Source organism: Melozone crissalis, unplaced genomic scaffold (assembly GCF_028551555.1).
Source record: "Melozone crissalis strain CALT ecotype California unplaced genomic scaffold, PUWL_Pcris_2 ptg000006l_1, whole genome shotgun sequence".
Taxonomy (NCBI): domain Eukaryota; kingdom Metazoa; phylum Chordata; class Aves; order Passeriformes; family Passerellidae; genus Melozone; species Melozone crissalis.
The window spans coordinates 11,465,030-11,479,298 of NW_026535784.1; the positions used below are offsets into that span (position 1 = coordinate 11,465,030).

General features: G+C 38.9%; 1 protein-coding gene across 5 annotated transcripts in view; it reads right to left on the reverse strand.

Moving 5' to 3' along the window:
• The window catches only part of JAKMIP1 (janus kinase and microtubule interacting protein 1), a 143,979-nt gene that overhangs the window by 7,024 nt on the left and 122,686 nt on the right, over positions 1 to 14,269 (reverse strand). The gene's annotated exons all lie outside the window — the stretch shown is intronic.

Genomic DNA, 14,269 nt, shown 5'->3' on the forward strand with positions numbered 1-14,269 from the left:
AAAGCAAAATAGACATTATTACACCTAATTTGAAAAGGATGTGAATAAAAAAGATGAGAAATAGGTTAAAAATAAAGAGAACAAATGCCCATTATTACTGTTACGCTTCCTTTACAGCTATATTAGGCATTTCCTTGGCAGAATTTTCCACATTTCCATGAAACCATGGCAATTCAAACAAGCTGCATGTTCAGAATGTCATGTTTGTACCAGGAAGTCTACTCACCACCACTCATTATTCAAAATTTTCACATATACACACAGACAATTCCATTTTGCATCAAAATTCTTTTTTTTTTTGGTCCAACTGCTAGTTTTTCTGCTTACCTAGACAGTCAGCAGACACTATCACATCTCCTTTTAACCTTTAATCTTCTTTTCCTATGAAACATAACCATGCTTCTAGCATAGTCAGGCTATACCACAGGAAAGAGAATGCACAGATTTTCAGTTTATCACAAAGACACCATCCAGAGACTCAGCTCTGTCCTATTACCAGCCACCTCCCACCAGAGCCAGATGGAATGTTTCCTTCACTGTAGCTCCCCATATTTTTAAGGATTTTTCTTGTTCAGTTTCACAAAGATTCTTCAAAAACATGACTGCTGCTGGGTCCACTATCTTATTCTTTTCTGTATCACATATCTCCTTATTTCCTTTCTGTAAGTCACACTTCTTTTTTATTATTTTTATTTTTATTTTGATGTTGAGGGTCTTATACAATTTAGATGCATTTTATAACACTTTCAGTATAACGTACTTGTTACAGATAAAGTAGGTTATAAATAATTTTTTGTACAGGCAGAAACCTGAAATCTACTCACAGTCACTGGTGATCAAGAAACAACTTCATACAATGAGATTTTTTTGGGGATTAACAACCCAGTCTCAGCCTGGCCAACACCAGCTAGGGGTGTTAACAGTTCCTGAACTTGGAAAGACAAATTATCACCTCCTCTAACGTGGATGGCATAGGTGAGTGCAATTAATGCAGCTGCTGCTGCCTCATTCCCAAATTATTTCATGACTCTCAAACTGATGCAAACAACAGTACCTGTTTCAAAACAACATCCAGTCATCACTCACAAACCTGTGTGTATCAGCTGCTGCTGGTAGATGTTACCTGCATTCAGCTCTAAGACCTCAACCAGGGTAAAGCCTCCACACTCATAGCCCAGGACAGCTGCAGCAAGGCAGCAGTGAGCCAGTGACCAAACTGCTTTGGAGAAACATGGAGTTTGGCCTGAAAATCACAAATCTAACCTTGAACTATTCCAAAAACGAGGTACACACAACCTTGCAGTTCACTTTTCCTCAGGCATGCTCCTCCACACAAATGTTGAAGACAAGCCATAAGCAAAAAAGCTTTGTTATCATTGCTCCTGTTTCAAAATTGAAGATTTAACTTAAAGCCTGTTTTGAATATTATACATGCAGTGTAAGCCAATCAAAACCTACACTATATCATAGTGCAGTGCTCAAAGATTTCCCCAGATAATGCACAAACCAGCATGAGCCAGATTACCCTCAGGTGATATAAGTGAATGCACCTTTGCTGACAATCACAAATGCCCCAAGCACAGCTGTATTAATTCCACTTTTCCTCTATTCCATTTAAATTGATTTATAGCTCATCTACACCCTGTTCAAGGCAAGCCTATCTCCCAAGTGATCATCTTCACGTACTGCATGTAGCAGGAATGTTACAATACTGTGGAAAACCATGGGATGAGAACAGGCAGTTGGAATCAGCCCCAACATCTCTAATCCATCAGGTTAGACTCCTGTTTCTCTCCAACTCATTACAGTTATGCTGATTCCTGCTTCTAACCACATCCCAGACCTGATTGACAGAATTCAATTCTCTGGGGGATGTGCTCTGATGCTCTCAGATAAAATTTGACCACAGTGAGATAAGTGGAGAGAAGCAATTTTTTAAAATATCATTTCCATCTTCAAGATTTATCATGTGAAGATATTTTTCAATAACTCCTGAGACTCTGCTTTAGAAAAAAAAAAAAAAAGAACATAAAGAAAAAAAAATATATAAAATAATTTAAAGCCACCGAACATCTGGTGGCTTTCTCACCTCAGGGTTTAGAGCAAGTGTTCCTCTCTAAAAGAACAAGTTAATTAGGATAAGATGGCATTTTTAGGATTTGGGAATTCTGTTAATCAAGTAAAAATCGAGATGTTATTACTCCCTCATGAATTTTTCATCTTTTCAAGATTATGGCTATCCAGCTTTTTTCTCCAACTATTCAGAGCAGTTCTAAAAAAAGGGCTGAGGCTTCCATTTACCAATTCCTTCCCATAATAACTGTTAAATTTTGGGAGATGGAAGATAGATAATAGTTTTAAGGTGCAAAAACATATACTTTCTTAAAAATCACTTAAAATACAAAGACAACCTACCAGCTGAAAGGGAATACACAAAGGACTGAATCTCTGAGCACTGAAAATCTACAAAAACCCCTCAAAACAACTAGATTGGTAACAGTAAGGCAGATTGTGCTGGTTTTGGCTGGGGTAGATTTAACTTTCTTCACAGTGGCTGGTATGTTGCTGTGTTTTGGATTTGTGCTGAACACAGGGTTGATAACACAGAGATGTTTTTGTTATTGCTGACCAGAGCTTACACAGAGCCAAGGTCTTCTCTGCTTTTCCACTCTCCACTCTGGCAGGGGAGTTGGAGGTCAGTGGGAGGCTGGGAGGAGACACAGCCAGGACAGGTGACCCAAAGTGACAAATGGGATATTCCAAATGATGTGACATCATGCTCAGTATATAAAGTGGGAGGAAGAAGGCGGAAAGGAGAACATTAGGAATGGTGGTGTTTGTTGGCTCCAGTCCCTGTTACATGTGATGGTCCTTGCTCCTCTGGAGATGGCTGAACACCTGCCTGCCCATGGGAAGTGGTGAATTGATGTCTTCTTTTGTTTGGCTTCTCTGTGCAGCTTTTGCTTTCCCTATCAAACTGTCTTTATCTCAACCCATGAGTTTTCTAGTTTACACCTCCAATTCCTTCCTGATCCTGCTGGGGAGGGAGGGAGTGAGTGGCTGTGTGGGGCTTGGCTGCCAGAGGGGGTGAAAGCACAGGAGCTCTCTTTGGTGCCCAGTGCTCTGTTTGGTGGCCAGTGTGGGGCTGAATGGTTTGAGATAACAGCAGGTTTAATTGGGATGCACTAGATTGAATTTACAGCTCTCGGTGCTGTTCAGCCTAGGATCAGCAGGCTCCTGTTCCTGCCCTGGGGCTTGATTACCTGATTGTGTCTTAGAATCTACTGCTCAGTAGTGGCCACTTTGTGCTTTTCCTGCCTGCTGCAGTGCTGTACTGCTTATCACCTCACTGAATTGTGCCTGGGAAGGTTCTGATACCAGCCATGGTGCAGGGCCTGGGCTGGCAGGTGCCCAGGGCACTGCTGCTGCCCTGCACAGGGTGGGCACAGCAGCAGGGCAGGCACTGATGTGTACAAATGTGTGCTCAGAGCTGCTCCAGGTTGGTGCTGAAGGCAGGTGAATGTTTAAACAGCTTGTATTCCTCTCATATGAGTGCAAATCATAGTGACAGAATACTTTTGCTGCCAATGAGTAAAATTTTGTAACTATGTTCTTTGCTGCAAAAATGAAAGAGTCCAAATCTAGACAGGTCAAAATTTTGTTTTAAAACACAACCTTGGGCTGGAACTGTTCATCAGGTACCAAAGCTTGGAGTTGTTTGCTCCTAGCTGTTTCCGTGCTTCCCCCTGGAGGGTTATCCAGGAGGATGAAGTGGGTGTAGCTATTCCCATGAATATCCTCTGATTGCTCAGGGACAGACCTGGCAGATAACCAGTATAGTTCAGCTATTAATATATCCTGAAAAATATGATTTAATCATTTATTTCTATTTAACTGTAGAGAAAACCTTAGTATTTAACAGATAAAAAGAATAATTTTCTCTTATTGTACCTATCTGCATTTACTGCATTATCTTGATCACAAAGATGGCAATTTCCAAAAACAACTTTAAAAAATACATGTATGATAAATGACCATAGCTGTAACAAAAAGGTATCTCCTAGAAGTAGCAAGATCTGTTCATCAGTCAAAGGCTATATTTAATTACTGAGAAGGAAATTACACAAAAGTTAGAGATACCAATTAAGACCAAAGCAGGACTGTTTGAGATTCAGTATAAGCCTTTACATCTTTACCTACTGTTCCTTTAATTTGCAAGAATTACCAATCAACAAGCAGTGGACTCTCGGATTCCAACACTTGATTAAATGCTTTTAGTATATTCTGATTTATGTTTGCAAAAGTGTGACTAGGACAACAAATCATGCAGAACTATTTCATTGTTATCACCAAATTCTACATATTTTTATGCTTCAGTGTATAAATTGACGATCATTAAGTTGAGCTTTTCCTGCTACGAGGTATAGAGTGGTAACAATTGTGCTATAAAAGATGAATTCAGTTCTACCCATGACATGGCTTGCAGGAACCTTGCAAATCCAATATATTTTCAACAGTACAAAAAAAGTGTGAGGAAGCAACAAAATTGACTCTATTTTGCTCTCAGAACCTTGATAAGTCTCAGCTGAAAAGAAAGCCACAGGCTGTTCTTCATTTCATTTTTTAAAAAGAGAGGGTAGGAATTATTGATAGGCAGCCTGGGTCCAGCAGAGTGTTTGTGTTTCCTTTGGAGCCCCTAGCTCGGTCACAGTCAGAGAGAGAATTAGGGACAATGCAGGGCAGCGCTCTGCTGGGTTCCAGCAATTCCTGTGCTCCTGCAGTTAATAGCTGCCCCTCAGTCACAGGAGTGCACCTTTTTTGGGACTGACAGGATTCATGAGAACAACCCTGTGTAGTCAAATCATACAATGGAGTTACTGTAGGCAAACAAAGAGCCAAAGTCAGGCAAAAACAGGGCAATGGGAGTGCAACCGCGCCAGAGAGGAGAGTAAACATAAGGGATGGACTCCTAACACTGTCCACCTTGCCTGCTTTCAAAACCAAAATGACAAAACAACGAATACATGTTTCTCATTGATTTTATTACAATAGTAAATAAAATCTCATCACAAAATAATATAGATGGTGCCTTTGCAAATATTCCCTGCATGCAGCTTCCCTGAGTTTTGAAAGAGGGCTGGACCAGCCCCTATTTCAGCACGGCCGGCACCTGCTTGATAAATAAATCATTCCTGCAGTAGCAGCGAGTTTGCCGCCTCTCCTGAGTGAGTGCTCCCAGGCAGGCACGGCACACCCAGGGCTGAGCACTCCCTGTGCAGAGCTATCAGCAGATGGCTCTGCTGGCCAGGCTATGCTCAGCAGAGCTGCAGCTCTGCCAGGAGGGGGGCTCGGCTCACAGATCCACCCCACTGCCAGACAGACACAGAAAAAACTATGCTCAAGATGCCTTACTTATTATTTAATTGCAATTTGAACAGACTTTTAGGTTCCATTATAAAACTTTTCTTCATAGTCATTACACATGCAGTACATGTACCAAAGTGGGAGGCACAGATTAACAGCCTAAAAATGCTAACAATTAGGTAAAGGAGAGCACACCCAGAAGGGTCAGGCAGCTGAAGAACACATTTCCTTTGGAAGTCTGCAATGCCAAGACAGGCAAAGACTGCCCCTTATGGAGGCACTACATATGACATTGTTACTAACAGTCACAAAAGGGACATTTACCATCAGTCAACCACAGTATATAAATTATATGTTCACTGACTGCAGGCTTCTCCAGTTTAGTTCCTGGAGAGATCCCAAACACAAAGGGCCGTCCAACTGCCCCAAAAGCAAGAAATTTGACGATTTTTTCAGCAGTAGAATTAATGTGCAGAAGATTATACTCATAAATGCTCATTAACCCTCCATTTCCTTTCACCTCATGATGGAAACTTCATTTTTCTGGGAAACAGGATCCACTTCTTGAAATCCAGTGACTCAAGCAATTCTTTTTGGTAAACTTGGATGACAAGTACCTTCCAGTACTGTCAGGGAAATTAAGATAAGTCAGCTCTTGAGTACCAGAGGACTGAGCCCCCAGGATGGGATCTCCCAGCAGGTCTGACCTTCCTACAGAGTGGGAGTGTCTAAGTCTGACAGAAGCATTGCTTTATAGGCAGTATGTACCTGAGCTGGCCTTGGTGGACCAATTCAGGTATCCCTGTACCTACAGCTCAATTTTCCTGATAGCTGGAAAATTTCCAGCACTCTTGTTGCACCCTTGTGCATCCAAACTGAGCACGAGGCTAGATAACCCTGGATGCAGATTGATTGTTGTCATGACTCCCTTGTACAAGGATGCAACAAAAAGGATAAAACAGTATTTAGAACTGAATTGAAGACAAGGAGTCCAATGAAATCATATTAGTACACTTCCAGTAAAGAGCCAGCCAGCTACTGATTTCAAAAGGCAAATTTCTGTCATTTGTAGCATGCTTTGGTTCCTGCAGCTACACTGCAACCCCAAGATTGCAAGCCACATCTCTGGGAAGTCTGAGGAATCAAAGTTTAGGCAAAATGCAAGCAGCATGATGGTGGATGTGTGCCTGGAAATATTACTCTACTTTCACTAATAGAGACATTTCACTAACACAGGCTTAGAAGACTCAGCTTGTGCTTTAGCCAAAATGACAGTATTGCTCCATTTAAAAAGAAGAAGGTTAATGGCATTCCCACACAGAACAAATGAAGTATGAGTGCTCAGCATGTGTTTTAATAGCAATCCATCTACATTAAGTACCATTCCCATTAATACTGCTCCCCTTGTAAAGGAGCACTGAAATGAATGGAAATCCTTAGTCTGAGTTCAGTGAGCCCTAGATTGCAGCCTCAGAGCTATCATTCTTATACTGGAGGCAACATTTCAGCCCAGTAATGATTCCTCATAAATTTAGACATGGGAGGAACTTCAGCAATACAAAGAAAGAAAATTGATCTGAGATGGTCAGAAGTGCTCCACTGCACTTAAATGCCAGGTCCAGATTTCCTCCCCTAAGCAGCCAAAATGTGTGCACTTCCTCATGTGATTAAACTTGTCTTTCAAGCTACCTCAAGTTCTGATGAGAAATGGACTGTGTCACTCCACAATTACATGGTGCCTTTCACAGATTCCATTTTATTTTTTTTACTTGATGTGCCAGCTGCCTTTTTAGTTACACAGATGGACAGAATTTTTGCATTTTCTCCACATTGGGCAGTGTTGCAGGCTACAAGAAGTGGACTTCTTCATCCAAGCCTTCTGTCCAGTTTACGCACAGGGCTAGTCAGACATTCACAGTCCTGAACCACACCTTGGGTGGCTTCAAATCCTCAAGAAGCTTTGGGAAATGGGGAAAAATCTATCTGGAAAAAAACTTTTGTGACAAATTTTGTCTTTCAGACAATGATCACCACATCATCCTTCATTTAGGTGTCAAACTGCAGAACTGATATCCTTGTTCCCTAAATAAGTAAGTAAAGAGCCCACCCATATGAATGTACTGTTTTTACAGACAGCAACACCAAGAAGATCAATTAATCTAGCCTCAAAATATGCTCCTTGCCATGTTACTGCACTTGTGAAAATACAGAATGTACTAATCAGGGGGGTTAGAAATCACCTTAACAGTTCCTGTGACACACTCTTATTGGATTTACATTCACCAGCAAATCCAAGAAAACAATTTGATAATTTTAGCACAAAGCAGACAAAGAAGGATTTGCTAAGCTGCTTAGAGCCTGGCCCTGAAATGTTGGAAAGGTTCAGGTTAATGTCCTTTCACAGGACAGGCTACATCTGACATGAACCATGTGTTGAAACTCTGAAGCCATCTTATGATCAAGAAGGTATCTCATTCTACAGCAAAATTTAGCATGGGAAATATTTTATCAATCTGACAGAGGGAAGAATCAATATTGTTTCATTACATCTTTATTTTAAGAAGATTCTGCTCACAGACACAGGTATGTAAGATCTTGAGCAGTGTGAATGGCATAACTATGTTACATGTACAAATTTAAACAAAGATGAATATAAACTGACTTGCCTTTAGCTATTATTCAAATCACTAAAGTGATGGATAAACACATTCTTTTCTTGGGCTTTTTTGAAATCCAATGCATTTTAACAGCTGTTTAAAAGCATGTAGTGTTTTAACAATACAATTTGCATAGGCAATTGTCACATGCATTACTCAAGCTGTTGGATCTGCTGCTGGAAGGGATGTGTATTCAGAAATCCAAATGTTCCCTTTAATCCCATGTTCCTAGAATGTGATTTTGCATAATGGTCATAAAGAAACAGAAATGCCACTGCAACAGAAATGCCACTGCAACCAATAAGCATTATTGGTTTTGTTGACATCTTATTTTACTTCATGAATGAAAACTTAGTGTAAATTTCAGCCAGTTGCATATGATAATAATAGATCATTTTGGATGGACTGTACCTGTCTGATTCTCAATCATTATTTTGTTGTTTGCACAGCAGGTAAAAATTTCATTCTTTTCTCTGTTCTGCAGTCTAATTATAATCCAGTTAATAGCTACTGATGTAAGAGAATTGTTCTTTTTAAACTTTATTATGCATCTGTAGTTTCTTTATTTGCCTTTCTGTGGAGAATGAACCTTTTAGCAGCTGCACTGATGCATTTCTCAGCATATGTATTCAGTCACATTTGTAGATGTAAGGCAGTGAATTTTATAAATGCATTCAGCCCCAAATAACTATCTGTTATAATTTGATACAAATTACTATATGTATGTAGTATTTATTAGAAAATTTGATTCATCTTTTTTAACACTGAGAATCTTTGAATTTATGCAACAACATATTTTGATATCTAACAGAAGAATATCAACAGTCCTATTGCTTTTTCATTAGGGAAAAACAATAATTTAAGTTATATTAGATTTATATTTACACAGAATGGCTATGCTAAGTCTATGTGAGCTCAGAAGACAAAACCCATTCTACACATTAAAACTGACTCTGTGACAGCCCAGACACATTACCAGGCAGGGAAAAAAAAACCCAAAAAACAAAAAACAAACAAAAAAAAAAACCCAACCCAAACAAACAAAAAAAACCAAAAAAAAAAAAAAAAAAAAAAACCAAACAAAAAAACAGAAGCATAATGTAACATTTATCATTACATTTAGATTCTTTTACATTCAGATATTTAAATAACAAATTCCAATGTAGGTAATTATAATGGTGTCTGTATGCATTGGGCATATGAAAATACACTTATCCTTAGCTTCTGTAACAAACTTCACATCCTTTCCCTTTTAGCTTTGACTTTCTTCAGCACCCACTGGCTTTTCCTAAGAATCAGGGTATTCAGGATATCAGATGAAAGGATTTCAGCATTCAAATTTCAGATAAGAGTTTTCTTGATACTAATATTATTGCAAGGCATACAGTTGTTCTTACTTGGAGTAGAACCTCAGTCAAACATTGTTGAGGACAAAGAGAGCAGACCTTTCAGATGTATTTTTTTAGGTATTACAGCAGTCCTGCTATCACCACTTATTCATACAAGTAGCATCACTAAAGCAAGAAGCAAAGCAGACACAGTTGAAGACTATATAAAGAAAACATACACAGGGAAACACTGTAGGATGAACATGTAGAAATTACTAAAATTAACCCTCATCTGCCATGCATGTCTGCTGTGGGAAATTACAGAAGTTTATTGTGATATTGTCATTATAGCAGCAATAATGTGCTGAAAGACTCCATGCTCACTCCTGCATGACAAATCAATACCACAGGTCAACCATGATTAGCCTAGTCATGATGTGCTTGATGAATATTGATGACAGTTATACAGCTGTGGTATATCAGATGCTTTTAACAGCGATTCATGAAGATAAAAATTGCATTATCAACAGTAATCTATTACATTTTTAGCAACAAACTGCAGACCATTAATACTATGGAAAAAAAAAAAAAAGAAAATCAGTGGTTACCCTAGGTGTACCTCTTCATATTGTATGCAAACAGCTAGCACCTTAACATTTAAGATTCAAAATAAAATCATCAAATCAATAAATCTAGGTAGATTTGGAAGAAAAATAATCTGAGCCTCCCCATTTATTATTATAGCAAGGTTCATAGTAATAATTCACATAATTTCCAAATTGTGTGACACAGCTGTGAGTTTTTGACCAAGCCAGACTCTCTGGGACAAGGCAACATGGCAGAGGAGGCGTTGTCTTTAACTTGTCCTCTCTTTCACAAAGCATTGTGCCAGAGAGGACAGATTTAGTACAACACCTCCTCATGCCTATCAATGCCTATATTTTTATATATCAATGAGGTACACTAAGCACAGCATCCTCTCTCCCTCCCCAAAAGTTTTTCCATCAAACATTAAACCTTAATAATATTCCTTGGGTGAGAAATAAACACCAACCACACCCCTTCCCACACAAATATCTATTATAAATGGCTGAGCCTATATGTTCATATAGATATGGTGACATCCAACCCTATGGATTTGTAAACTGCTCTCTCAGTATGGAAAAGTTGTCCATATAGAAGAGAGCAGGAAGAACTCACGGAGCAATGGCATTTGCCATAGCTTTGTTTGGCCTTTAAGCCAGAAGAGCTGTGCCCTCAGAAAAAACTGCTGCTCAGAAGAAGTAAGGAACTTAGTGAAGAAAATTAGTTGTTGTATCTCAATTTCAAGTTCTATTTTGACATTTTAGGATGAAAAAGGACATTGGTGCCTCTGACTTTTCCTTGGTGTCCATAAGAAGCAGGCACCACACCAGCAGTGAATCCTTCTCTGCGGAGTGGCACTTGGAGGTCAGTAGCTGCTCTGTCCTAAAGCTTTGCCTCCTTCCAGTAAAACACGCAAATAAAGTGCTCATTTCTGCTCCTCTTACTTTTGAATAATCCATTCTGGTCACGAGAGTAAATGCCCTAGTTTAATGAAAACATAGTTAAAATTGTTACAGCTATGTTCTAACTATTTAAAGCTGGAATTGGATGAGTTCAGCAGTTCATAGATATTTTATATTCAGGTCTAGAACTAATGTAATGATTTCTTTTACTCTGTAAAACTGAGCTTCACCCAAGAATATTCTAACTCAAGTTAAAAGAAAACACACTCAGCTTAGTACAGTAGTACAGTACAATTTAGGGGGAAAAAAATCACACTTTTTGATGACACAATAAACTAAACTATCTTTTATCTTTCTTTTTTTCCCTAACAATTTTATACAAAGATAAGACTGCTCTAGGAAATTATTGGACTACATTAATAAAATCTGTCTTTCATATACCTTCTGACTGGCAGCAACCATTTTTGGAATTGTGTGTCAATCTGCTGTCCTTCAAGGATTTTCTATCTTCTCTTTGGATTTAAAATAACTTCAGACAAAATCAGAATAAATTACTTTTCTATTATAAATTTTCTTCATGTTTGGATACTGCCAACAGGGCAATTTGAATAAATCTATCCTAATTTTAAACCTGCTTCTGCTGACTTTCCCCAATTTCATACTCCAGAAGCAGCTACAGTAAAACCAACAAGAATATATTTTGGTTTTTATTATGTTTGATTTATATAAAGCATAATTTGACATTTAAATAGTTACTAGTTTTAGAAGACAAGACGATTACACTATATTTTGAAGGTGAACTAAGCATAATGTTGTGTGGATTTTCTGTACTGGGATTTTTTGGGCTGCTGCTTTTTTGGGGGGGGGGTTCTGTTTTATGGGGTTTTTTTATTTTGCTTAACTGGGAAGTTGATATCACTTCTTCAGAAACATGTTGCTCTGTTTAAAATATCTTTTCTCTGAGATGGATTTTAGAGCTACACAACACATTTTTCTCTCCCTCTAGAAATGATTCAAAGTATATGCATAAAAAAATTACTCTTCTTAACAGAACTTGCTAGTAATGACCTTCAGATTTTCAAAAAAAGCAGTAAAGTCATTCCACTGCACTGACTATAGCACAAATGTTACTTTTAAATGAAGTCCTGCTAAAAATAAACCAGACATTGATTTCCAAAAAGTTGTAAGAGCAGTGTAGCACAATGAGACTTTTCTGATGGTAACATCACCACATGCCCTATTGCTGGAAGCAAATAGCACAAGCTGCTCATGACAGATTTTTAATTAACAAGTTTTACCTCCTCCAAATAGAGAGGATGGTGTAAATCAGAGCACCCTCTCTGACTTAGAGGGAGTACTGCCAACATATTTCAGCTGAGGATCCATCCCCCAGACCTGCATGTTGCACTCTGGGTTTAATAAAAGTGTTGTGTGCCTTAGCAAGCAGATCTAATCACACAGCATGTCTAATTTGGCTCCACAGAGGCCTGCTTTCCTTAATGCACAATGGGTATACATGAATGGTTCCATTTATACACTAATGAACAGTAATCATGTGGGGCTGTAGACACCCAAGAAGAACAGACCTACCAATGTAATACAGAGCCCAACTTCCTAAGATATATTTATTTCACTGTAACAAAGTCAATACCCAGTGGCCAAGAACGCAAGCTTTACATCTGGACAAAGAAAAACAAATAAAGCAACTCACACCTGGGCAGCCATTTAGCCATTTCCTTATGCCCATCCCTGTCCCTCTCAGACAGTCATTCCCCAGGAAGGACATTTACCAGCTCTGTAAAGCCAGCACCTCACACACTAAATCCTCAAAGTCCCTGCATGAAGCAATTAATCTCTAAGGAAACCTTGCATTCCAACCTATAGCTTTCACCACATGCTCTCCCATTTCTGCACCATGCATGTCTGGTCAAGGAGCATTTATAGGCAGAAGGAGGTAACTCTTTCTTCATCACCAGACCTCCTTGAAACCCCACTCTGTGACACAGAAACTCTGACTCAAAGACTGTTACCAGGCTGCCAGATAAGCAGAGTTGTTCTTTTGAAGCCCTTGTATCCGGCAGACCAGAAGGTAATGAAGGCAAAGTAACAGGCCTTCTGAAGTGATTGTAATTCAAAAGTTTCATAGAATTTGGAGTCTTTAATACATTATTTCTGTTTCAGGGAAAGTTTTGGGGTGTTTGAAACAAAGAGACTCTGTATTAAGCCTTGCAGGTCCATCATGTTGTCCTATCATTCTCTGTAACCTCCACTCCAGCAGAGGAAAAAGTGTTGCACATACTGTGGAGGCACTGCAGACTGTAAAATCTGGCCAGGTCTAGACAACTGTTTTGCCAGAACAAAGTGCAGTGGGTGCTTCCTGATGTTACAGCATCAGCAAAACTCCCCCTGGATGTAAATACATGAGGAAAGGAGGGCACTTATCAGAGATGTATTTCACTTAGTGCAGTTTCATCCATTCATTCGGATTCTCTCAGCACAAGTGGGGTTTCATTTGTGTAACACTCAGCTTCTGTCACTTGCTAGTGAGATGAAAGTAATCCCGTGAGAATTAGCCCTCCAATATCCCAGACAAATTAACTAGCATCTTTGCCTTTGTTTTTCCTGTTTAATAGGGAATGTGTAGGGGGGAGGGCATGTGTGTGTGGGTTAAAAATAGATGACTAAAATGCTTAGATGCTTATTAAGCAGTGGAATTCAGTTTAACATGTCCTGCAGGGCTGTAACATTAGCATGTCTAATGAGATGGGCACAACATGAAACTCTAATGACATCCTATAAAATGGGTCTGGAAACAGATACATAAACATCCATGGCTAATGAAGCTATGTTTATGCTGGCATTTTTGTTTTCTTATGCACTCACCATATTTAACCTTATGTTGTGAAGCAATCTGTGAATGCATGAGCTGGACTAACAGAAGATGTGCTCCGGATGTGCATATAAAGTGCTCTAATTGACAGTAAGCAGGGCATGGAACAAATTGGAAAAAATCTAAATTAAACCCCAGATATACATAAAATATGTATTTTGAGTCCTCTGGGACAACTGTTTCACTTTACAAATCTACTCTTATTTTTTCCTTTCTATTTGCCACTATTACATGAGCTCAACTTAAAGGCTCTGCCCAGGTCCCCAAAAACTACACTCTAACAAGGGACACAAAATGTGTCAAACCACATTCATGGTGAAAACAAAAGACCAAACTATACCTAGTCCGATATTAAAATCTGAAATTGTCAATTATTTAGGTGTAGAGGCATTACTCAACAGACAATATCATTCATACCCATTAAATATCACCAACAATATTTACCCTACCGAAAAGAAGTGTTATTGTTTTGAATAAAACATCAACAGTCTGGCTAGGAAATTGGACTGCCTAAGAGACTAACCATTCTCACTAATTTTCAGC